Source organism: Ictidomys tridecemlineatus, chromosome 3 (assembly GCF_052094955.1).
Source record: "Ictidomys tridecemlineatus isolate mIctTri1 chromosome 3, mIctTri1.hap1, whole genome shotgun sequence".
Classification (NCBI taxonomy): Eukaryota; Metazoa; Chordata; class Mammalia; order Rodentia; family Sciuridae; genus Ictidomys; species Ictidomys tridecemlineatus.
Window position 1 is genome coordinate 72,364,952 of NC_135479.1, and position 24,077 is coordinate 72,389,028.

Below are 24,077 nucleotides of genomic sequence, written 5' to 3' on the forward strand. Positions count from 1 at the left end.
TCTTATTCCCACAAACTAGACTGAAATGACACAGCATCCAGATGTATCTGCCAGAAGGAATTAGTTGCTAAATATATTCTTAGATAACTGTATAAAATTACATTGCTATATGGAATTATTCCATTCTGCCCACTTAAATGGTGAAGAATGACAAAGATAATGATGCTCATTTTGTCACAGTTAATAGTAAACCTTTTATCCTGACTATAGTTGGGCAACAGCATCACCTCCTCAATAATTCATTGATTTAACAAATATTTGCCAAGCACACACATTCTCCAAAATGAAATACAATAAAACAAGCCATCACTATTCTCCAGAGACACGTATTCTCTGGCTTACTCTAGTGGGGAAGGGGAGGGAAGCAAGAATCTAATTTACTTAGAAATAGATTTAAAATGAAAGGACACTAAACCATGTCTTCTTTCATATTTATTCAAAATGCTAATCTAGTCTACATAGAAATAACCTCTGCCTTTCCTGTTTCTAGCAGCAATATTATAATTCTGACTGCGTGCAAGTGTGATTATCATGGTATCTGTGTTTGTGTGTTTGCACAGCATATGGTAGGTACTTAATAAAAACTGATGAATAAAAACATGATGAACAATGATGAACAAATGACAAAGAGTTACTGAAGCACTCAATTTACTAGATTTTGTGCACAACTCCCTACTCTCTTCTTTGCCATTTTTTAGTTTCAATGGGAGGTGTCATGTTGCCATAGATGCTAAAAACCTGACAACCAACAATGGGATAGGGGGATGTCTGGGGTTGGTACACAAGAGAGGCAGTCACTGATCATCTGGCAAAAAAAAAAAAATCTCACCAGCTTTCTGATAATGACACCATGGGATGTGGCCCTGATTTGCTAGAAACCATATTCCTGGCTGTGTAGAAGAATCCAAACTCAGAAAATAAATCACTGTGCAGAAAGTAGTAGAGTTGAGAGCTTTCTTGACATGTTCTTTTCATTAAATTGGTTAGATAAGAAATGCTACCACATGTCTGTTACACTAATTATTAAGCTCATAGTTGGTTCCTTACACAGGATATCAAATAAAGGCCTGGAGTTTGATCTCAAGCACCACAAACAATAATAATAATAAAATTTAAAAGTACAAAACATAATAAATGCTTGTAAGTCAGATGCTAATTTTTATGATGGCTTGAAGAGAAACCACTACTAAAACCTCATCATCGCTGGCAATTCAAACTCATAATAAACTAAAATGCTGGAAAGGCAAAGTGTATCCCTTTGTTAAATATGCACTTTGATTCATCCAAGGATGATATCTTAAAAATTAAACAATTTTATAATATTGAGACCTTACTGGGAAAAGCTATAAATAATTCCAATAGTAAAAGTTCTTCATCTCAAACTTAAATTCGATGAGTAACAGTGAAAGAATTCCTGATCACAGACAGGCTTCAGACAGAGTACTACCATTTTTAAAATATGAGCAGGTAGCCTAAGATTTTAGAAATATGACCCAGAGGCCTCTCTCCAGACAAGTAGGCTTATGCAATACTGCATCCCTATTTCTAATAAGAGTCATGCAAAAAAAAAAAATACCATCCTACTTTATATAAATATGAACTCAAAGATCTCTCACCCTGGTTTACTATACTCAAGTAATTATGATACACTGAAATATCCACATTAAGATATATGCAGAATAAATTCTTGGATTAGCTATTTTCATATGCTAGTTGATATACTATACCATCTTAATAACCAAGTTTTCCAACCCTATTTCCCTCCTACCTCTCTCTCTGGTCCTGCATTTTAAGCTATGTATAATAAGATTGAAGGCCACATTCATTAGGATGCACAGCAAGCAGAACTGGTTTCAATCAGTCAGTATTTGTTGATTTGAAATACAGGCTAGGTCTTAAAGAGTTAAAGAGGCAATGAAATATTAAAACTTACTTTTGCCAACCAAAGATTCTTTATGAAATCAGAGAGTCCCTATTGATTCCTCGCCTTCCACAGTTCTGATTTTAGAAGCTGAGTTCTACTTTCCACCAGGCTGAGAGCTCACTACTCTATGATACCACATTTTGATATCAGAATAAAGAAAAATGATCAACTCTGATGTGATCAAAATTTCTATCTTTTGCAAAGAACACCAAGAAAGAGTTACCTATTACCCAACCCTAAACATAAACTCTTACTTCGATTGTTCCCGGAGGTTACCATTCAGCATTATTAAATTATGCCTGAAGATAAATTAGACCAGATGTTGTTCTTTTACATTCACTCAACCACAGAGGGTAGGCCTTAAGCTCACAAAGAATCAGTCTTCCCAATGAAAGCAAACTACAGGAAATCTGGAGAGGACTGTTAACCAACATGAAATACGGTGGTTTCAGGTTTTAGGTATGAAAACACCTGCCATCAGGTGCGGAGAACACATTAGATGATGAGCATGTGGATAATCTGTATATATTCTAGTACAGGAAGTAAAGATAAAACATATCAGCACTGTATGGTGGGATATTAAAGTGAGAAGATGAAATTCTGTTTTATGACCCAACCAATTTATAGGTGGCCTTACCTATAATAATTAAATGGCTATATCCCCAAGAAAGGTCAAAATTTTCATAGATAAGGAATTCACTGTGAAAATCCATTCCTTCTGCAGATAAATCATTCCAGAGTTTAAAAAAAAAAAAGAACTACAATCTACAAGTTAGGTATGGTGATTGTTTACAGCAGCTTAATTCATAATAGCTAAACTATAGAACCAACCTAGATGCCCTTCAACAGATGAAAGGATAAAGAAAATGTGATACATATACACAATGGAATATTATTCAGCCTTAAAGAAGAATGAAATTATGGCATATGAACAGAACTAGAGAATATCATGCTAAGTGAAATAAGCCAATTCCAAAAAACCAAAAGCTGAATGTTTTCTCTGATAAGTGGATGCTGATCCACAGAGAGGTGGGGGGATGGGGAGAATGAAGGAAATTTCATTTGTATAAAGGGGAGAGAGGGGGTGGGTGGGGGCTGTTGGGATCGGAAGGACAGTAGAATCAGACAGATATTATTACCGTATGATTACAGTACTGGTGTGACTCTGCACCGTGTACAGCCAGAAGAATGAGAAGTTGTGCTCCATTTGTCAGTATGTCAAGATGCATTCTACTGTCAGGTATAACTAATTAGAATAAATTTTTTAAATGGTTAAAAAAATAAAGTAATACTAACAAAGAAAAGAAAAAGTCAGAGATTGTGTATTTACAATTCCTTTCATCATTTGAGGACAGGATTGGCAGAAAATTCCAGGAAAAAAAAGGAAAGTGAACATGATCAATGAAGATGTATACATGCATAGTAATGTCACAGTGATATATGTTAATTTGTATTACTAATAGATGTTAACACAAAAGAGAAAGGAGAGGGCTGGGGTTGTGGCTCAGCAGTGGATTGCCCTCCTAGCATGTGCAAGGCCCTGGGTTCGATCCTCAGCACCACATAAAAATAAATAAACAAAGGTACTGTGCCCAACGACAACTAAAAAAAAAAATAATAAATATTAAAAAGAAAAAGAAAAAGGAGAAAATTTCAGGAAACTTTCTGGTTTTGAGTTTGGGGTTTGCTACACAGAACAGAAATGGCTGGCTATTGGGACTGAAGAGTTGGACAAACATGGTTCATCTGGTTTAGGATGCATGTGGTCAACACATTCCTCATGGAATGAAAGTCTGCAGGCTTCCAAGCCTGGATTTCTTCATTTTTCTTTCCTGTTCCTACATGAAGGGGTAAGGCTCAATTGGGAGTCTGTGAGCTGTCAGGAGTTGCTGTATACTATATTTAGGGAAGAGTGGGGATTGGTGGGAAACAGCCCCAGGGTGGCTGAGCCCTCTGTGGGTTGGAAACATAGCCAGGGCTCTCTGAGACAGAATGGCAGGGAAATGGAATCTGTTCTTTGGGGTGCTTCTGGATTAGTACTCCCCTCTGCCAAAGAGGTAGCCAGTGGGAGTGTGAGAAAGGAAAGAAAGGAAGAAAGCAGTACTGAGACAGGGTCTGCTGTCCTGTTCCCACCCCTTGTCAGTGAAACACAATTTGTCTGGACTTGGAAACCTGAACACATTTAAAATATTCAGGTGCCCTTTTTCTATCTCTTCAACTATCGTAGAATTTAATACCTGTTAACAGTAATTGTTCCATTCTTTCTGGTCAGAAAATGTTCCTCCCTCCAGATGCAGATGGGAGGGAAAGCAATTATTTCATAAGGCAAAAATATAAACAAGTATCTAAAATGAAATATAAAATATAAAAAGAACTTTCTTGCTAATAAAAATTCTTTATTGTTTACTGGTGTAACAACATACCAGAGCACAAATAGTGGAGAGGAAAATTTTATAAATCAATTTAATGTAATACAGATGGGGAAAAAGGGGGGCTTAACCTTATTTGTCTAATCTACCTCTGAGCATGTAATTATACATTTAGCATCTCATAAAGGAAAAAAAAAAGTTGCCTGGAATAAAATATCAGGTTTGCTGTAAGTACTGTATCTGTTGGGAAAGGCAGAGAGATGCAAGATCAAACCCAAATCACAGTGCAGTACAACAGATACTTCTCACTCACAGCTGTATGTCTAACTACAAAACAGATTAACCTGGTCCCAAGTTTCCACTGGTTTCTGTGATGAATGAAGCTAAGAAAGAAATAAGGAGATTCAAACATTGTCCTGAAAAGCTTCAAGACAAAGGTAACAAAATGATCCATATGCTCCTGGCCTAACTTCAAGGCAGCAAAGGAGTACAATCCTACTACATGTCCCTGGGGAGAAAATGTGAAAGAATTGTGCACCAACCTACTGACTGTAAGAAAATATCTCATTGCCTATGTATGAAAGAAAGAAAGATTTTTAAGAACTTAATAGAAGACAATCTTTTTGTTCTTCATAGATGTTCTTCATCAGCATAAAGATATATGCACAAGCACACATGGAAAGCATTAAAACAAAACAGTAACTTTTATTAAGTACTACTGTTTGTTTATCCATCATTCATATTTTTAGATCATATCTTTCATGTGCTTACAAGTTGTTTTTTGCACTAAAACTGCCTCCCACTAGCACATAACACTGAGAGAACAGAGATAAAAATTTCATAAAAAGATGAAGTGGGTGGAGTCAGCTAAGAAAAAGCTTCAATCTCCAAGAAGCTTTTAACAAATAAAAAATGTGTTTAACTTTCAGGAATGCATTTTGTGCTATGAAGTTGAGCTCAGTGAATAATGAATTCTGAAAAAAAAGTGGAGTCATTAGAAGATTAAAAGGAAATGCAATATCGGTATTTACCATTGATTTTTCTTTTTCTTTCTTACAATCCAACTATCCCTGTTTAGTTCCTGTAATTTAGTGAAGAAGGCTACATTAGTAAAAGTGATGAGACACACGCACACAAAAATTGGAAAAGGACTGAGAATAAGGAGAAAACATTTTTGTTTATGTTGAATAGTGTCTTTTGTTCATTTTTCTCCTGAAAGATTCTGGTGGGTCTAGAATAAATGTGTTTTACTTTTTTTTTTTTTTTGGTGGTAGGGGCAGGGGTTCAGGCAGTGAACCCAGGAGTGCTTAACCACTTAGTCACATCCCCAGCCCTTTTTTTGTATTTTATTTACAGGATCTCACTGAATTGCTTAGGGCCTGGCTAAGTGATTGAGGCTGGCTTTGAACTCGAAATCCTCCTGCCTCAGCCTCCAAAGCCTCTGGGATTACAGGCACATTTGACTCTCTGTGCATAGTGGGCACCTCTACCTAGAGCTGAGTATGAATCAATATCAACCCTCAGCATATCCACCTCCTTCCAAGCTGAAAAATATGAGAAAATTTTCACAAAGCTGAGCAGGGTGGGAATTAAGAAGAGAGAATAAGAGTTTTCTGATGTGCTGTGTCTGCTTCTCCTGGGATCTAGAAGAAGAGTGCCATTAAATATCAGGATGTGGCAGTAATTACACCATGGAGTCTACAGCCTTCTATGTGAAACAAGGAGTCATCATCCGATTTAGCCAACCTCAGCACTCAGACAAGGAGGAGTGGGGATTCACTCCAGATAGAAGGAAAGCGTGTTCTCTTTGACAAAGTTAGCATCCTCTAAGGGTGATGATCTACTCAGAAACTTGGCATTTTAGTCAGTGAATAAAAATATTTACTTACATCCAGAAACTATCTGGAAGCTTCATGCAGACATATGCATTTCGGTGTGCTAAGACCTAAACAGATCAGATTCTGAATTGTATTAAACCAAGTCACAAGTATTACATAAGGCTATTGATATATAACTCTAAGAAAGTAGTGTGTATGGGGAAACTAGAACTAGAAACTAGAAACTAGTTACCATCATCCATGGTAACTTCTAGGCTCTAAATTAGGAAAGTCTGTTTAAGTGGAAACAGACCAAAGAAATATTTAGGATTGTTCTAATGACTGCCTTGGCTTCAACATGTTTTTTAGTGTAAAATAATTATCATTAAAAATAACACCAGAAGAGCTGGGATTGTGACTCAGTGGCAGAGCACTTGCCTAGCATTTGTGAGGTACAGGGTTCAATCCTCAGCACTGCACATAAATAAATAAAGGCCTCTTGTCAACTTTAAAAATACTAAAAAAATAAATAAAAATAAATAAAACACCAGAAATAATGAAAAAGCACCTATATGAGAATATAGGTCCAGAGCGCTGAAGTCATTCAGATGTAGGTTTTCTCATTCATCTCCCACTTACCAGCTGAGCAAGTTAACTCACCCTTTCTGTAGCAAAGGAAATGGCAGTTCTAATTTATTTTTCAAGCATATTTCCATCTGCCTTTTACTAGTGCTTCTGTGTAATTTCCCTCTGTTCCACATGATCCTTGTATGTCAATCAGTTGTAATACCTGATCCTGCACTATTGCTGGTGCAAGAATAGGCATGTCAGCCAAGCAAGGAAAAGGTAAAAATCTTCCCTGGGATTGGTACTTTGAAAGTGACAGGGGACAAGGATGGAGGCTGAGGTGGAGTCTCTTTAAACTGGCATGGCTAAGCTTAGAGGAGGCAAGTCTGTAGTGTCCTTGACCATCTTCTCCAAGACTTGGATAGAACCCTGTCTGCAGTGTGACACCATGAGAAAAAAAAAAAGTCTGAGAAAGCAAATACCTGCATGATATTCTCTGATCTCTATATCCACTTACAACTGAAGTCCGTTTCTCAGTTACGTGAGCCTTTTTCCCTTAAACTAGTTAGAGCTACACTTATTTTGCTTGCAACTGAGAAAAAGTCAATTAACAAAATGTCTACATCTCAATTTCTTCATTAAAAAAAACATGGACAATAGTGCAAAATAACTCCTACATTTATTCACAGGATTAGGCAATTTAAGACATATACAAAGTTTTCTTCAGTGTACGGCATATAAGTACCCCAAAATTACTAGTTTTTATTAGTTAGTGGTAAAGTCATTATTCAGCTTTTTATTATACAGCTCTCCATAACAAATACCTGAAATAATCCACTTATGAAGATAAAAGGTTTATTTTGGCTAACAGTTTTGGAGGTTTCAACCCATGACTAGCTGACCCCCATTGCTTTGGGGCCTGGGTCAAGGCAGCATACCATGGTGGGTAGTGACGAAGGGAAAAACCATTAGCCTCACAGCCAGAACAAAAGCAAAGAGGAGACCACATATATATATATATATATATATATATATATATATATATATATATACACACACACATACCTAATTAAAATAAATTAATTATTGTTTTTTTAAAAAGTGAAGAGGAGACCAGAATTCCAGAATCCCCATAGAGGGCACAGCCCCAGTAATATAAGACCTCCTGATAGTACTCACTCCTTAAAAACATTCTACTACCTCCCAAGAGTGCCACAGGTTGGGGACCAAGCCTTTAACACAGGAACCTTGGAGGACATTCCAGATCTAAACTACAGAGCTATATTTAGTGACACTAATATTTTATATAATTCATACACTAAAGCTAGATCATGTCAAATTCCTATGTTCTCAAAAGGATGAAACAACATAAGTTTATGAATATTTTATTTACTTATACAAAAATGATTAACTTTGCAAACATATCTAAAATGTGTTGTAATCAGTGTACCGGATAATTCTTCTTTTGATTTGGAAATCAAAACAAGCCTTTATAGATCATCACCGTAGCTTATTAAAAATCAAACACATAAAATTACTTTTAGGTCACTGAATTTCTACATTGCATAACTCTAAATTTACAGAGATAAATCTTATTTGAGCCCTAAATATTTTTTCTTTTTTTTCTTTTAAGTTAATTACCCAAAGGTCAAGGTCCATATCTTATTTCATTCACATCATGCCTAACATATTAATGGCAGGAACTGAATATTTTTCCAGTGCTATTAATTATAATGACTATTAAATTATAATCCCAATGAAATAAAAGGTGGGTTGAAAGTAGATACAGACTTTCAAAATTCATAAGTTATCTGACTGAATCTTGGAAAATTTGATCCCTTTACACTGTCCAGTACCAATGACACAGAAATCAATCAATCAACCATAAGTTTTGTGGGAAAAATCCTCCTCCATTTTTACAGATCTTTTGAAAACTTCTGAAGACCTGGATCTATCAGTCTCCTATGGTTTATTCACTGAATTCAACTATAATCTAAACCAACTTAAGTAGTGCAAAAAGTATAAACAAGAAAGTAAGCAGAAAATTATACCATCACAACTACAAAGTGCTTTGGGAGCACACAAATGCATCTCAATGGGAGTTAAAATCTGAAGCAAGCCTAAAATTTTACCAGATTAAAAAGAAGGGAAAGACGTGTGTGGTGGCACATGCCTATAATCCCAGTGGCTTGGGAGGCTGAGGCAGGAAGAAGGCAAGTTCAAAGGCAGCCTCAGCAAAAGCAAGGTGCTGAGCAACTCAGTGAGACCCTGTCTCTAAATAAAATACAAAATAGGGATGGGGATATGGCTCAGTGGTTCAGCGCCCAGGTTCAACCCCCCCCCCCAAAAAAAAAAAAAAAAAACAAGACATACAAAGTTCAGGCAAATTACAAACAGCAGGACCTGTACAAAGACCTGAGAGCACTTTACTATGGAGTATGGAACGCCAGTAGCAGGAAAGTCCAGCAATGAGACCAGAGGAATATGGAAAAGACCATTGGGTTTTGCAGGTTTTCATCTGGGAATGAGACTCCTGGAATAATAGAAAGCTATTAGAAAACACTGCAATAGGTATGTTGAACAGTCTCACCTCCAGATCCACCATCTACCCATGTTCACCTAGTCCTATGTCTCAGTAAGACAATGTCTATGAATTTCCTCAGTGCAATCACCTGTCCTTTGGCTTCTGGATGATTTGGCTGATAGGAGGAGGCATCAATTATAGAGATCAGAGAACAGGAGAACGATTTCAGAATATGAACTGGGCATTCCTTCATGCAGGGATTAAGGCTCTGCCCCTCCTGGAAATGCCATAGCTTCTGTCAGAAAGCTTTCTGCGACCATCTCTGCCCACCTCATGTCAAACAGCCACTCCACTCTTAGTCCTCCAACTCTAAGGACTGTAACCACTTTCTAATGTTACAAGCCTTGGTTTGCCTCACAGGTTTGCCTGGTTTCCCTTGTGATTTTCTTTTACTATGCCCTAACTTTCTTAATCACCCCCATTAAGATAATGCCATCTGTTTCCATGAGGGACTAAGTCAGACTCAAGGGAAGTAACCACAGCTAGTTTTACAGAGGTTACAGATTCAAGGAGGAGGATCCCAGAGGAGACAAGTGGAGTCAGTGAAACAAGTAACATACTGGCTGTAGCAACTTAACTAGAAGATGAAGGTGGCCACATAGGAATATTAACTGGCATCTTATAACTTCAGACCCTCTACTATATATGTTTAAATAAGAATAATATCTTATTTAAATACTCAAGCTACTCTTCAAAGTAGATATTAACGTTATTCCTTCTTTAATAGACAATGCAACTAAAATGAAGAGCTGTTAAATACCTTGCCCAAGGGGCTGAATTTTTATTCAAAGACCAACAGGTCTTCCTTTTAAATCTATCATGAATTCATTCTGTCTTCATAACCTTCATAGTGACTGAATTAAAGGTAAATTACAACCAAATTTAAAGATAGGATTGAAAAGAGTTGAAGAAAAAGAGACAAAAATAGTAGAAATCAGTAATTTCTGGATAAAAGGAAAAACAGAAGAAGGTATTAGTGATAACAACAGGGTTTGCAGCTGGAACAACTGTGAAGCTGGGGGTGGCTTTCACTGAAAAATGAAAGAAAGGGGGGAAGAGTTGCTGAGAAGAGGAGATGGGGAAGAGAAAAGACATGCAGCTTTAATCTCGTAGACCTTATGTGCAATGAAAATGCAAATGGATATGTTTCTACTTCAGGATTTACAGGAGCCACATATACCTTCTCACCTTTCCCTGGCCGCCAAGGAACATAGAAGAAACCTAGATTCTGCCAATTTGATGCTTCTGCCTGTGAACACGAATCTTGAACATGGGATACAAACACAGCAGACTATGACACATGCATGATACACTGGCAGCACTGCTGTGACCCACTGAGTCACAGCAGTGACCATCACTGGTCTGAGTGGTGCCTGTAGCAGCATCCCAATTGGCCTAATCTTGTGGCATGACCTGAACTGTGTGTTTTTCCTGCCTAGCCCCAACTGACTCCTGAAAATAATTCAAGCTTGATTCTCCATATTCCTCCTGATGGTTTATATAAACTACTTCACAGCACAAACAAACAAAAAGCCTTCTATTTCTTCCCCAAATTATCAGTTATTCAGTGTTGGTTGAAGCCCATAATCCTGACAAAGTCAACTGAATGAGGAAGGAGTCCTTTCCCCATGGCTCTCGTACAATTTCTAACCCATAAGCTAGAGATGCTATATTTACTAGATGTTAAGAGGACTCTTTTTAAGAGTTCAAATAATTCAGTCTGGAAGGGATACAATGCAATAAGCAAGTTATATACAATATGATTCACATTTTAAAGTATCCAAATGGTGACAATTGGGGTGGGGGTGGGGTCATAGGCTGGTAATCCCCCAGCAGCTTGGGAGTCTGAGGCAGGAAGATTGATTGCAAGTTCAAAGTCAGTCTCAGCAAAAACAAAGTACTTAGCAACTCAGTCTCTAAATAAAATACAAAATAGGGCAGGGGATCTGTCTCAGTGGTCCAATGTCCCTGAGTGCAATCCCTGGTTAAAAAAAAGAAAGAAAGAAAGAAAGAAAATGGTGACAATAAAATATGCTCTAAGTACCAAGTAAAATAAAGACAAACCCATCCATCAACATTAAGACAGAGTATTTAAAAAACTGGGATTGGGGATTTAGCTCAGTGGCAGAGCACTTGCCTAGCACATGCAAGGCCCTGAGCTCCGTTCTCAGCCCTGGTATGGGGGTAGAGGAGGAGCCTGCAAAAAACTTCAGAGAATGTGTAACAAATATAAGATACAAAAAGAATATTTCCTCCTCAAGAATAACAATTGAGGCAGGGTGCCCACGCCTGTAATCCCAGGGGCTCAGGAGGCTGAGGCAGGAGGACCACAAGTTCAAAACCAGCCTCAGCAACTCAGCAAGGTACTAAGAGACTCAGTGAGACACTGCCTCTAAATAAAATACAAAAAAAAGAATAACATTAGACCAAGTCTCACATTCAAGGATGAATGAACACAAAGAAGAAACATTTCTAAAACACTATGGATAGTTAACTGAGGCTTTTGTAACTAGCTAAATTATCATTATGAATTAAGGGAAATATAGGGTCTCTTAGTTTTTTTCCTGTAAGTTTCTCCATTTTTAAAATAAAAGATGTGCTACTGGTACTTTTCTAATTCCTATAACATCACGTGAGTCTATGTTTCAAAACAGTATAAAAAGTGAAATCACATTTTAGATGTGCAAACAATAAGTGTTTAGACCCAGAGGCCTTCACAAAATTAAAGATGTTAAAGGTTATGACTGTAATGCATTCCACTATTGTCATGTATGTAAGAAATAAAAAAAGATGTTAAAGGAGGCAATTTAGAAAGAAGGGAAAGTACAACACAATGACTCAAGTTGAGCACCAAAGCTGATAAAATATGCTGATAAGCTTAATTAATTAATTCATGTTAAAATAACCAGTCTCTTGTGTTTTAAAAGAATACAAAATAAATTTAAGCCTGCAGAAAGTACCACAAAATGAGAGGGTTGTTATAACAAATGGACATAACACCCTCAATTTCACAGATTATTAGGGAAAACACTTATCAATTTTTTTAAAAAAGTGTTGCCAATATTGAAAAAGGATTCTCATGGCCTGCTGGTCTATAAAAGTGTTTTGGCAGAAGAATGACTCAGTGAGATCAGTTCTGTCCTAGACATATCCATACACTTTCAATAAGAACTAGAAAAGAGATTAGAGACAAAAACGATTTGGAAAGTCAGAACTCAGTAAAATGAAGTGAATGAAAAGAAGAGGCTCTAAATGGGAGCCATATTCAGAAGACAGAATTCACCACTCCCCAGGTACTCAAGTATTTAGGTACACAGAGATAAGTCCCTTCAGAGAAGAATGCTGTCACATTCTCTTTGGGCACCCAATGTGCATGACATATTTATGGGAAGTGTTCAATAAACGTTTACATGAACTTGATAAATTTCATTTGAAACATCTACAGTACCTAGAGATAAACCATTGGAACCGTTAATATAAGTCTGAAATTCAGGGACATCTGGCTGTACTCCTTATCATGGGAGATTCACCAAGAGTATAGGTGAGACTGCCCTGGGGGAGGAGGGCAGTGAGGAAAAAAAGTGGGGAACAGGCAGAACCATGAAACATGTTTGTACTTAAGGGGCAAAGGAGAGAACAGGAAACTCAAGTGGGCAGGAAAGAATAAGATGACAGAAGGGAAGAAAACAAGGAAAGCATCAAAGATAATAACAAATATATAATTAAATATCTACACTTGACTTTAAAAAGATGAAATTAAATAGACAGTCTTTAGGAAAGACATTAAGATAAATCCTGCCTAGTAGATTTTAAAGTGAACACTTTTAAAGAACAGAAATTTTCTTAGAAATTTTTTTTTAAATGAGAATTTATCTGTTGTGGGGTGGGTGAGGGGGTATGGAGGGTCATAAACAGTCCTAATGTTCCAGAGAATACCTTATTTCAGTGGCCATGTCAAAAATATTTGATATATATACAAATTACATATGTAACCATTTTTATTTTGGGGGGGAGGTGGGAAGGGTAACTGGAAATTGAACTCAGGGGCACTTGACCACTGAGCATCTTTTGTTTTTTTTTTTTTTTTTTTTTTTTTTTTTTTTTTTAAGAGACAGGGTCTCACTGAGTTGCTTAGTGCCTCGCTTTTACTGATGCTGGCTTTGAACTCGCAGTCCTCCTGTCTCAGCCTCTCAAACCGCACATGAAAACAAACAACAAGTATGCAATCTCAATTTCTAATTCATTGAAATTTTACTAAAATAGGTTTAATATATTTTAGTTAATAAAATTTTAGAAATACCATCTGTCAGCTGGGCATGGTGGTACATTCCTATAATTCCAGCAATCTGGAAGTCTGAGGCAGGAAGATCACAAGTTTAAGGGCACTGTGGGTAACTTAGTGAGATCCTGTCTCAAACTAAAATTAAGACAAAATAAAATTAAAAAGTGTGGGGTGCAGCTCAGTGGTAGAATATGTGCCTAGCATGCTCAAGGCCCCAGGTTCACTTTTCAGCACAAAAAGAAAAACCATCTATCTTGTGACTAAAGTGAACAGGGTCCAACCTTCTTTAGGTCATAGATAACTGATTTGTTATTGATTTTCTAATTTATTCAAAAACCAACTGTTGCATAATAGTTACATAAAGAAACACTTGCCAAAAAAATATCAACTCTAGAATTATTTTTAAAATCATAATCTATTTTTTCCTTGAACTAATCCATGTTAGAGTTATGCAAAGTAAACCGGTGACAAATAATTATACCATAAATTAAATTTATACATGTACATCTTTAGAAAAATCTTACAAGTTTTAAGCTTGTCCATGAATTATAAATTGCGCCACCTTGGAGAATTTCTCAGGTTCTAAAAGTTCCTCCAAAGCAAAGGTCTTGAATGTCATTTAAGTTATATATTTCAGCTATTAAAGTCAATGTTCTGACAAGCCCTTTGGCTCTAACCCCAGGGCATGAATTTGTCTTAAACCCACATAAGAATGTGTCAGAGGGCTATATGTCAATCAACTAGGAGAAGTGCCCATTCCCAATTTAGCAGTTGTCAGTTGCTGACATTAAAACCAGCAACAGTTAATTGTAACCACTTCAAGTGGAAATACTGAGGGAAGAGGAGAGGAAGGTGTCTTAAATCCAGGCCCATAAAGCTGTTAATTGCCACCCTTTTATGTAGATTTGTTTAATAATGAAAACAATGTGGCTAATCATATAATGTTTCTATTTGTTCCCCAAGGGCTCTTCAAGGAAAGTTTCATTCGGGGCTAGATTTCGGCAGCTACCAACTGTGCAGGGACAAAAGCAGAACAATCAAGGCACTCAGTGTTGGCAAAGAGCTGAAAGTGGTTCCACAAGGACACCCCTCCTCCCAGCCCCATCAGGAAGGAGCCAGGAGCTGCTACTTCCAAGCCTTAGGGGGAAAGTTGAGGATGTACAATAACAATAGTAACAATTTATGCATGATTTTATGGCAGAGAGAGAAGAAAGGAGAGAGAAAGGGGGTGGGTGGGGAATAAAGCCAAGGAATAAATCTGATGTAGACTTAGATCCTCCCTATACCTACAAGCAACAAAATCAGTTAAAAATTCCAACAGTCAAAATGCCCATACTGTTTTTAAAAACTGGAGGCAGCACAGCTGGGGAAAAAAGTCCTGCTCAGCCCTATTCCTTATGGAAACAGTGAGGATATTGGACACTCATAGACAGTCACTGAGATGATCCCACCTATCTACTGATCTCAAGAGGGTATTTTAAGGAACAACTAGAGCACTCTGTATAAAGCCTTCTACAAATGTGATGTATATTATTTATAGATTTCTATTTTGCCTCACTTAGTAAAGAACATAGGACAGAATAGAGTCGTGTTGTTTAACTGTTTTCAGACTGTTTAGTGCCAATTGATGGGAGCACTCAATGATATACCCCCTCTCACACTGTACAAAATACATATAAGGGATAGTCTGTTTTGTGCTTCTTCATGAGTGTTGACAAGTGGAGTGTTTTTAAATTCTCTTACTACTATCACCTCTCCGATGAGTCCCATGCTTACAACTAACTGCCTTAAAATGATTTTCAAAACTCTTTCCAACCTGATCACAATTTAACTTTCAATTATATCGAAGAGCCTACTCCTTCAGTCTTCCCATTTTTCTAGACTCATCTGCTCAATGGCACCAGAATCCACCCTCTCACCCTACATTACACCTTTGCCCATGCGGTTCTTCTCTTAGAATGTTCCCCTCACTGTCTACTGTTTAAAATTACTCCTATTTCAAGACCAAACCCAGCTTCACCTAATCCACCAAGCATTCCACAATTGCCAGAAACCACACAGCTTCTCCCTTCTGCAACTCTGTAAATCTGCACCTGCTTGATCATTCATATGTCACCTACAGATAGTGTCTGCTCAGTCATCCTCCACTTCTTGCTCCCTCTCCTTCTGAACTTTATACTCCTCTAGGATATATCTTTGCATCTTCCCCAGCATTTGAACCATATTTCACATTTCCAAGCATTTCAGTAAAGTTTTACGATGATTTCATTATTAAATATTGAGTTTAACTCCTTTACTGGTTAACTTTTCTGTAATGAAATTCCTTTACAGGTATGACTATCGGTCTACCAAAATGTAGTTCATGTCTGACAGCCAAAGAATCATGTGCTAGGAAAGCATTTGTCAAAGAAGAGAAAGACTTTAAAAACACTAAATTCTTAAAATTCACTGTCATGTCAGCTGGGGTAAAAATTTGCTAGCTAAACAGTAGGCCTAACTTAACATTACTCATAATTTCAAATACATTTTTTCCAAACTTAAAACTCATTTTCTTTCTAAATAGGCATACAGATCACTAAACTCTTCCCTATCTTTCAAATTGCAAAATGGAAATTTAAGTTCCACAGCTGAAAGAGGAGATGATGAGATAGAGACATAAAGAAATGATGCTATGTGTGGATCAGAGAAAACAGCTGAATCAAACTGAGTGAAATGTGAGTGATTGAAAATAAACTCCATTTGCAGAAATAGATTTGTCAGGCTCAGGATTCAATAAGAATTTCCACAATTATGCTCAGGTGCACCTTTTGGGGTGACCCCAAATCACAATTCAAAATTCTCTTTACTGTTAAAGAGGAATGATCATAACATAGAATTTAAACACAATGAAAAGATTGCAAAAACAGTTCCAATATCCTTCTCAATCTCCTTGCTTATCATCCTGAAAAATTATATTTATTTATAAAATACAAAGACAAAAGGCAAAGCAAGCAGTCAATTAACAATTAGGAAGTATTTTGTATTTTAACAGCTACCAACAGCATTCAACTTTATTTTATAGAAACACTAACAGTTCATTTGGGATGTAATGCATTATTCAAAAGAATATTTACTTCGCAAAAGATGCACACAGATTTCCTTTAATTAATAAACCCAACTACTTAATTTTTAATAGAACATGGCTTAGCAAACTTCAATTTACATAAAACCTTCAGTAATCCTGCTTTGGCATACAGGGATATATGTCTGTTTTCTTCCAACAATGAGATAAATTTGCTATATTAAAAAAAAATTCCCCCCAAAGGTCACCTTGAACTACCCCCCCAAAAAAAAACCCTACCAACAAACTGATATTTATTATCTGTATGAATATATCTAAGCTATGAGTAAATAAATCAGCTATGTTACAAAGCACAAAGCTATTGAAATTGCTAAGATTTATTTCCAGGTTTTCAGGTGCCACCGAGACTAAACAAAGATTGTAAAAAATAAAAAATTTAAAAAATTTAAAAAATCGAATGAAATCAGGGAGCAAATTAATACATTGAATCATTATCTTAAAAGCTGCATTCCATATAGAACAAAGTGATGAAACTATCAAAAAGCACAGCTCAAAGCAACATTTTTGCATGTCAAAAGAAGAATTAACCTAGAAGAAATATATAAATAACAGTATGTTCTGTGTTAAGCCAGTAACAAAGAAACCCCTTAGTGCAGTAAAACAAAGTCCTGTCAAATCCCCATTTTTTACAAAGAAGCATGAAGATCCTTTCACAATGGTTTAAACTGTATTTATAGTAACAGAGTGAAGACTTGAGATAAAAGTCAAAAGGATTAAAGTCAAAGCCCCAGCTCAACATGAGTTATGGTTTTGATTTTTATTCTTATTGTGGTCTACAAATATTAAGACAGAAGATACTTCCATTTGATTGTGAGGTCCTCTGAGACTCTACAACCTTAGAAGAGCAGATAAAACAGATGAAAATGCATCTGGTTTGGGAGCAGCCTCCATATTAAATGGCAATGTGCAAAGTAATGACTACAACTGCAGAAGGCCGTGGGGGAGGGGAGGAGGCTAAAGGCTGAAATTCTGCAACTGATGCAGGGCAGAAAGGAATAAAAAGGGGGAAATGTGGCATTACTGTTTTAAGATGGCAGCCTATTAATAATCACTGCATTCCTGAAAATGCAGGCAAATTATTCCACCACTCCTTCTTTCAAAAGCTGAGAAAGCCCACCACATACAAGTATTGCATACTCTCTGAAGGACAGGGTAGGGCTTGGTAGCTGTACCTACAGCTAAAACAAAAATCCCAGGAGTTGTCACTCAGGAGTTTACAGATTTGCACACTATATACTTTTCTTACAAAGAAAGAAAACAAAAATTTGTTGTTGAATGGAACAAAATTCTTACTTACTCTAGGAAGAATTATTCTTCTTCTAGTTATGTTTTTCTTAAAATGAAGACAAAGCTACATTTAGCTCTTGGTCACAGTTCAAAATATCTATCTTGCATTTCCTCTCCCCTTGTATCCATCCTCCTTTTTAAGAAAATCTCTCTCACACACACACAAAACACACACACACACTCTCCAATAAGAGTTTATACACACACAGTATGAATTGGAAGACTGTTGTTTTACTGTTAATTTGAGTACTCCTTCTTTAGTTCACATATTAGCAGAGCCACATATTGAGTTGCACATTTACCCTCCATTCTTAATCATTTTTACTATTAAAATCTGATACCTGGTTTAATATTTTGTGAAGAAAAGGCTAAAAGTCCTGAACATTAGCAAAATCAGCAGTATATTAAAAGATAATATCTATATCACAGAAAGACTAAAAAAATCCCTTTTTCATTGAGTATACATTAATACTAACAATTTAAAAAGCAAAAATATTCTATCTTACAAGTTTGAAACAGAGTTCAAGTCCATATGCAGTCATGTAATCATAAAGAGAGCATAAGAAATGTTACCATTACCCAAATGGACCAATTTCTCCTTTTCTCATAAGTTAAGAATTATCATAATTCACTTTAAAAATCACAAATCTCTGAAAATGATATTTCCAGCACAATCACTTGCTATTTCATTCAGTATTTTATTTCAACTGTCACATTTTGAACACATACACATTTGTACAACTACCAGGGGAAAAATAACTTGAACCAAATTGAAAAATTACCATAACTACTAGTTCAATATGTCTGGTTAAAATAGAGACATCTGGTCTATCATTAATTCTTTTGTGTTGATGTCTCCTAGTGTGTCTTTTCCTATTAATGAACTTTGCAAGAAGAAAATTTAACTTTCAACAAAAAACTGTGACTTAGAAATCTATTGCAGGATCTATCAATACATATATATCATGATTCAATCAAATAAAGCTCATTTTTTGAGAATAGTAACACACACTGATTGAATACAAACGGCTAAGCTTTAAATTCCATTAGAATAATGTTATCTATTAAATAATTCTCTGCAGGCAGATATGGCTAATTCATGAATCATTATTTTTAAATATTTATAAATCAACTCATTGTTCACTTGTTTAAAATATATACACTGAAGCTCTGTAATAGTACTTGATTGCCACTCCAAGGAACCTGAATAATGCATTTTCAGAAGCCTTGTACACCCCCCACACAATTCTGAATTAATGGCCGAGCAAACAACAAGTAATGTACTGTGCTCTGGCAAAACTCAGTGATAACATCAATCTGGCATCCACTTAACACTTACTGCTTACTTCTCACATATTCCCCACAACTAAGTATCCCCTTCCAGAAGCAGTTCATTAGAGAATGGCTATCACCTGCCCATTCATCCGCAGAGAGAGTGATTTAGTGATTAACAGTCACGGACAAGGGGAGAAATGATAACATACACCAGTACCAAATTAAGAGATGAATAAGTAAAAGAGCCTGGCCACTCCGGCTACCAATAACTAGATTGCAATTAAAAAGGACTTTTGTCACTTCTTCGCAGGGCAATAGGGCCAATTATCTAAAACCCTCTGCTAGAATCCAGAGACACAGGAGCAAGGCCCTTCAAGGAAACTCAGATAATTACTTTTGACAAATGTTCTCCTTGAGCATAATGTAGTTACTCAATAGCTTTTAAAAATGACTCCAGTTATAGTAAAACAATCTTTACAAAGTCAACCCAATAACATGTCCTGGATCCCCCACCCCCACCCTGCTGCATGCAGCCAGCTATCTTTTGGCCAATTTATAAAGATAGTAAGTTGGTGAATAAATATTTAATTTCTGTAGCCAAAACCCTGAAAGGTTCAGCTTCAAATGTAATGCCTCGCATTCCCGTGAGATGCACTGTTCAGAAATATCCTTTTTGAAAACCCCGTTTACAGTTGTCCTTTAAAAGAAGATAGGGAGGGGGGAAAAAAAAGAAAAACCAACATATATACATGCATCAAACCAAAGACGCTGACGCCCCTCTGCCAACCAGCATTTCTATAGAGACATTCTTTCGAGATTAAAACGTAAGCTCAGAAAGGTTAAAGAAAAGGAAAAGCAGCCAAGTAACACCGCCCAGAAAGCCAGCAGTAAAAACACACCTAGCTGTACACTCTTAACCTCCCACGACAAATGACACTGACCCAACTTCACCAAACACACACACACCGACACACACACTCACGAATTGCACACACGTGCACATAATGTACACACAAACATCAAGCGGAACACAATACCTACAAACACAGCGAACTGGATCCACACAAAACATGCACGTATCAGTGTGCATACATAATGCACACACCGCACACAGACACGCAACAACCTAGCCCACAAGCACACGCCCCACAAGTCCGTGTCGGACACACAGCGTGCATGCACGTGTAAAATGTTTGAACTCACAAACGCCGAACATACACACAGACCGTGCACAGAGTTATTGATGAAATTCCGGGGGGTGGAGGGGCCAGGAGGGAGTGGTAATTGCCACACAAAGGTCTCCGGAGCGGCAGAGAGGGAAGTGGAGCGGAGCCGAGCGCTCGGAAATTCACCGGTGGAAGCAGCACAGCAGAGCCCCGTGGGCGAAGTACCGGGAGAAGTGTGCCAGGCAGTCCCGGGCGCGGCGGCCGCGGGGCTCCCGGAGTTAATCGCAGCTCCCCTCCGCGCGCACACGCACACACACAGGAGACCCTGGGAGAGCCCACTCCCGCAGAATAACAAAGAGCAGGAGCCCGGCGAGCGGGCGGCGGCTCGGGCTGGAAGTGGCCATCTCCACCGCCGCGGGCCAGCGCGGGGCGAGCGGCGGGGCCGGCAAGACGCGCGGGCGGCGGGCGGGGGACGGTATGTACCAGGCTGGCAGCCTCGGCCCAGGTGCGGTCCTTCTTCCTCTTGTCTTTCATGTTTGCATCTCATTGATGGTTCTGATGATGACGTGGGGGATTCCACGGGGTGCTCGGGTTCGGGCGCCGAGACAATGACCCAGTGACCCGGTGACCCGCACTCGATCCGCGGGCGGGAGGTGCGCGGGCGGCGGCGGCTGCGGCGGCGGTGGCGGCGGCGGGTGGGAGGGATGGAGCGAGGGGGTGGGGTAGGTGGGTGGGGGCGCGCGGCGGGCGGGCCGGGGGCGGGGGCGGCGGCAGCTGAGGCGGCGGGCCCGGGCCAGCGGCGGGGGCGGTGCCGGCCGGGCTCGCTTTCGTGCGCCGCGGTGACAGCTCCGGGGATGCTCTGCTCTGCCCGCTCACAACAATACACTCTGACGTCACTCGGAATGGCGAAGCGGCTGCACACTCGCCTCGCTCACACTCGCCCTCCGCGCGCGCACACCCGCGCACACTCACCGCGCGCCCCCTACTCCAGGCACGCCCTGAAACCCTCTCGAGACCCCTCTCCTTCCAACCCAGCCCACTCTGGGCAGGCCGTTCCACCTAGGTCCCGCTGTCCCGCTAGGGCCGAAAACCGCGGACGCGGTGGCCTTTGGAACTTATGTGGGAGTCAGCTCCACAACTTGGAGCTGTGTCCTGTGCGCTTGCTCGCGCTCTCTCTGTCCTCTCTCTGACACACACACACACACACACACACACACACACACACACACACACGCTGTACTACTCCCCTCTACTGGACTTTCTTAACCCTGTTACTGCATGACTGGGTGGATTCCCAGAGCCTTGTTGAACTGAGCCAGCCTCTTCTGAAAGAGAACTAACACGGAACGTGCAACTTGACACAACATTGAGCCACCTACATCATCTTAAACAATGCAAGACCAAAGAGCCATTTCAGGGATCTATGCAAAGCCATCCCTTAGCGCTAATTATTTTTAAATGGTATGCAGGCGTCATTCATAGTGTAAAACATGGCTTGTGCAAAAGACTGAACAGTTAACACTTGAGAATCTTTCTAAATTATTTATAATCTTCAGGCTTGGGAGGCACAGAGATTGGTTATTTGTGAACTACAATAAAAATATGTCAAGATTTATAAAAAGTTGATTGTAACCTTTCCAACTTATTAACATTTCTGGTAAATTGTTTAGGTCAATAAAGTTTTGTTAAACAAAGAAACAAATGACGCTTTGACCCATACTTTAATTATGTGTATATATGTCTTAAGTACCTAAAAACAAAGGAGAAAAAGGTCACTCCTAAGAGATTATTTACCTAAAGTTATTTCCTGAATATTATAATGATATGTAAATAATACTTTGTGTTTTTTTCTGATACATTATCTCATCTGATTCTCTAAACAGGCAGTTAAACATATTTTCCCCTTTTGTGCCAAAGGAGGACAGTCAAAGCATTACATTGTATCCAAGTTCTGCTAAATCATTTTTAAGACCTGAACTCAAGTCTTTTGACCCTAATTCCACATTGTGTGTACTCACCCGTACTACTGTGCTTAAAGCTAAATGCCCAAGTCTAAGAAGTGAACACTTAAATCTAGGTAAGACATGTGCCTACGAATTAAGTTGATTGTGATAAGGTGATTCCTTTGAGAACCCTGACAAGTGACTGAAATAATAAAAGTGTTTGATTGCCAAAAATTAAGCATAGACAATTAATAATCATAAAGAGCTGAGTACTAATTATTTTTAAATATTTGTTTTTATTCATTAAAATAAGAAGAAGCGATGCATCTGTTTAAGGAAATAAAGATCATCTCCACTTTTTGTTCTTTAAAAAAAAGGATTTAGAGAATACACTGAAGTTGTCCCTAGGGAAGAATTTTATCCATGCAATTTGCATAACTCTATCCGGGTGTATTATATTTTTACTTTACATTTCAAATATATTGAATTTGAGTCATGCTCACATCTGCTTTTATTCTCAAGAATACTCTTTATGACTAACGTAATTGACATATTTTCAAAGTATTTTCATTGTAATGTTTTTTCTTCTACTTAGAAATACCTATTTTAAGCAATCAGACCATAACATATAATTTGTTATTTTTCTGTGAAATAGTGCTTAATAAGAAGTTTTGGAGCCAGTAAAAGAAAAACATACATAATCAGTTATTCACAGAAAGGCCAATTCTGGTTATTAAAGAAGAGAAAACATATCATCCCGTTTAAGCAGATGTAATTTGATTTAAAAAAAAAAAGCTGTTGCTCATGTACCCATTCTCTGAGATTGAGCTGAGCATAAATAACCAATATTATAACTGACTCTTGGTTTCTTCCTCTGCTTTTAGGTACTTGAATATAAATAGTCCATGGAATGTACATCTGGTTAAAGAATTGGTGAATATTCAGTGTCATAATGACTTATTTTAGAGATAGAGCAGAATAGAAATAGGATACCATTCCAGAGGGGCCACTGTTACATTCCTTTCTTCTATCTTTACCTAAGTACATTCAGCTATTACTTTCCTTTAGAACTCACTCATTCTCTCAGTAGATGTTTATGGAAGGAAGGAGGAAAGATCTATGTTCAATTATAGAACTTTTTAGTTTGGTAAATCCTAGGAATGTTTTAAACAGAATGTGATAAATTTCACAAAAAAGTGTCCAAGTAAAATCATGTGAATTTGGGAAGAGAAATAGCTCTCTGCTGGGGAAATTAAAGAAGCTGTTGGTAAAAGAGAGGCCCTTTGGAATGGGATTTGAAGATTGGGTAGGATTTGAACATTTATGTTTGTAAGAATGGTGAAAAATCCTTCCAAACACAAATGCATTTAAGTCAGTTAAGAAAACTAAAAACTAGACAAATATTCTAAGAAATACGTGACATCTACCCAGTGCTTTTAACATTAAGTTTATAGCAGATCTCATGAAACTTTCCTTTAAACAAGGAGAGAGGAATAATAATAATTCAAAGCACAAGTTCCAGTTAGAACTGCCTATAAATTCTTCTCTGAATCCCTTTCCCAATTATAGGGCAATTGTGATCGCTCCGGAGTTCAATTGGCATGTTGCAATGCAACAACTTTTATGAATTCCCCTGCTTTCTTCAGTTCCTTTTCTGCTGTTAGTTCTGAATTCAACAATTCAAATTTCTTTTGTGCATATCTTCCCTCATCAATCACAACAGATTTTACATCTCTTACAAT

General features: G+C 37.9%; 1 long non-coding RNA gene and 1 other non-coding gene across 3 annotated transcripts in view; one reads left to right on the plus strand and one right to left on the minus strand.

Moving 5' to 3' along the window:
- Window positions 1-21,067, minus strand: part of LOC120884853 (uncharacterized) — a 42,260-nt gene extending 21,193 nt beyond the window's left edge. For both annotated transcript variants that reach the window (XR_013436470.1, XR_013436471.1), the window contains exon 1: window positions 20,876-21,067. This is a non-coding gene — a transcript (uncharacterized LOC120884853). The remainder of the gene's footprint in view (window positions 1-20,875) is intronic.
- On the plus strand, window positions 3,046-15,124 carry LOC144375839 (uncharacterized). The gene is made up of 2 exons (XR_013435693.1): window positions 3,046-5,316; window positions 14,507-15,124. It is a non-coding gene; the product is annotated as an uncharacterized LOC144375839 (long non-coding RNA).
- Window positions 21,068-24,077: the final 3,010 nt, after the last annotated feature.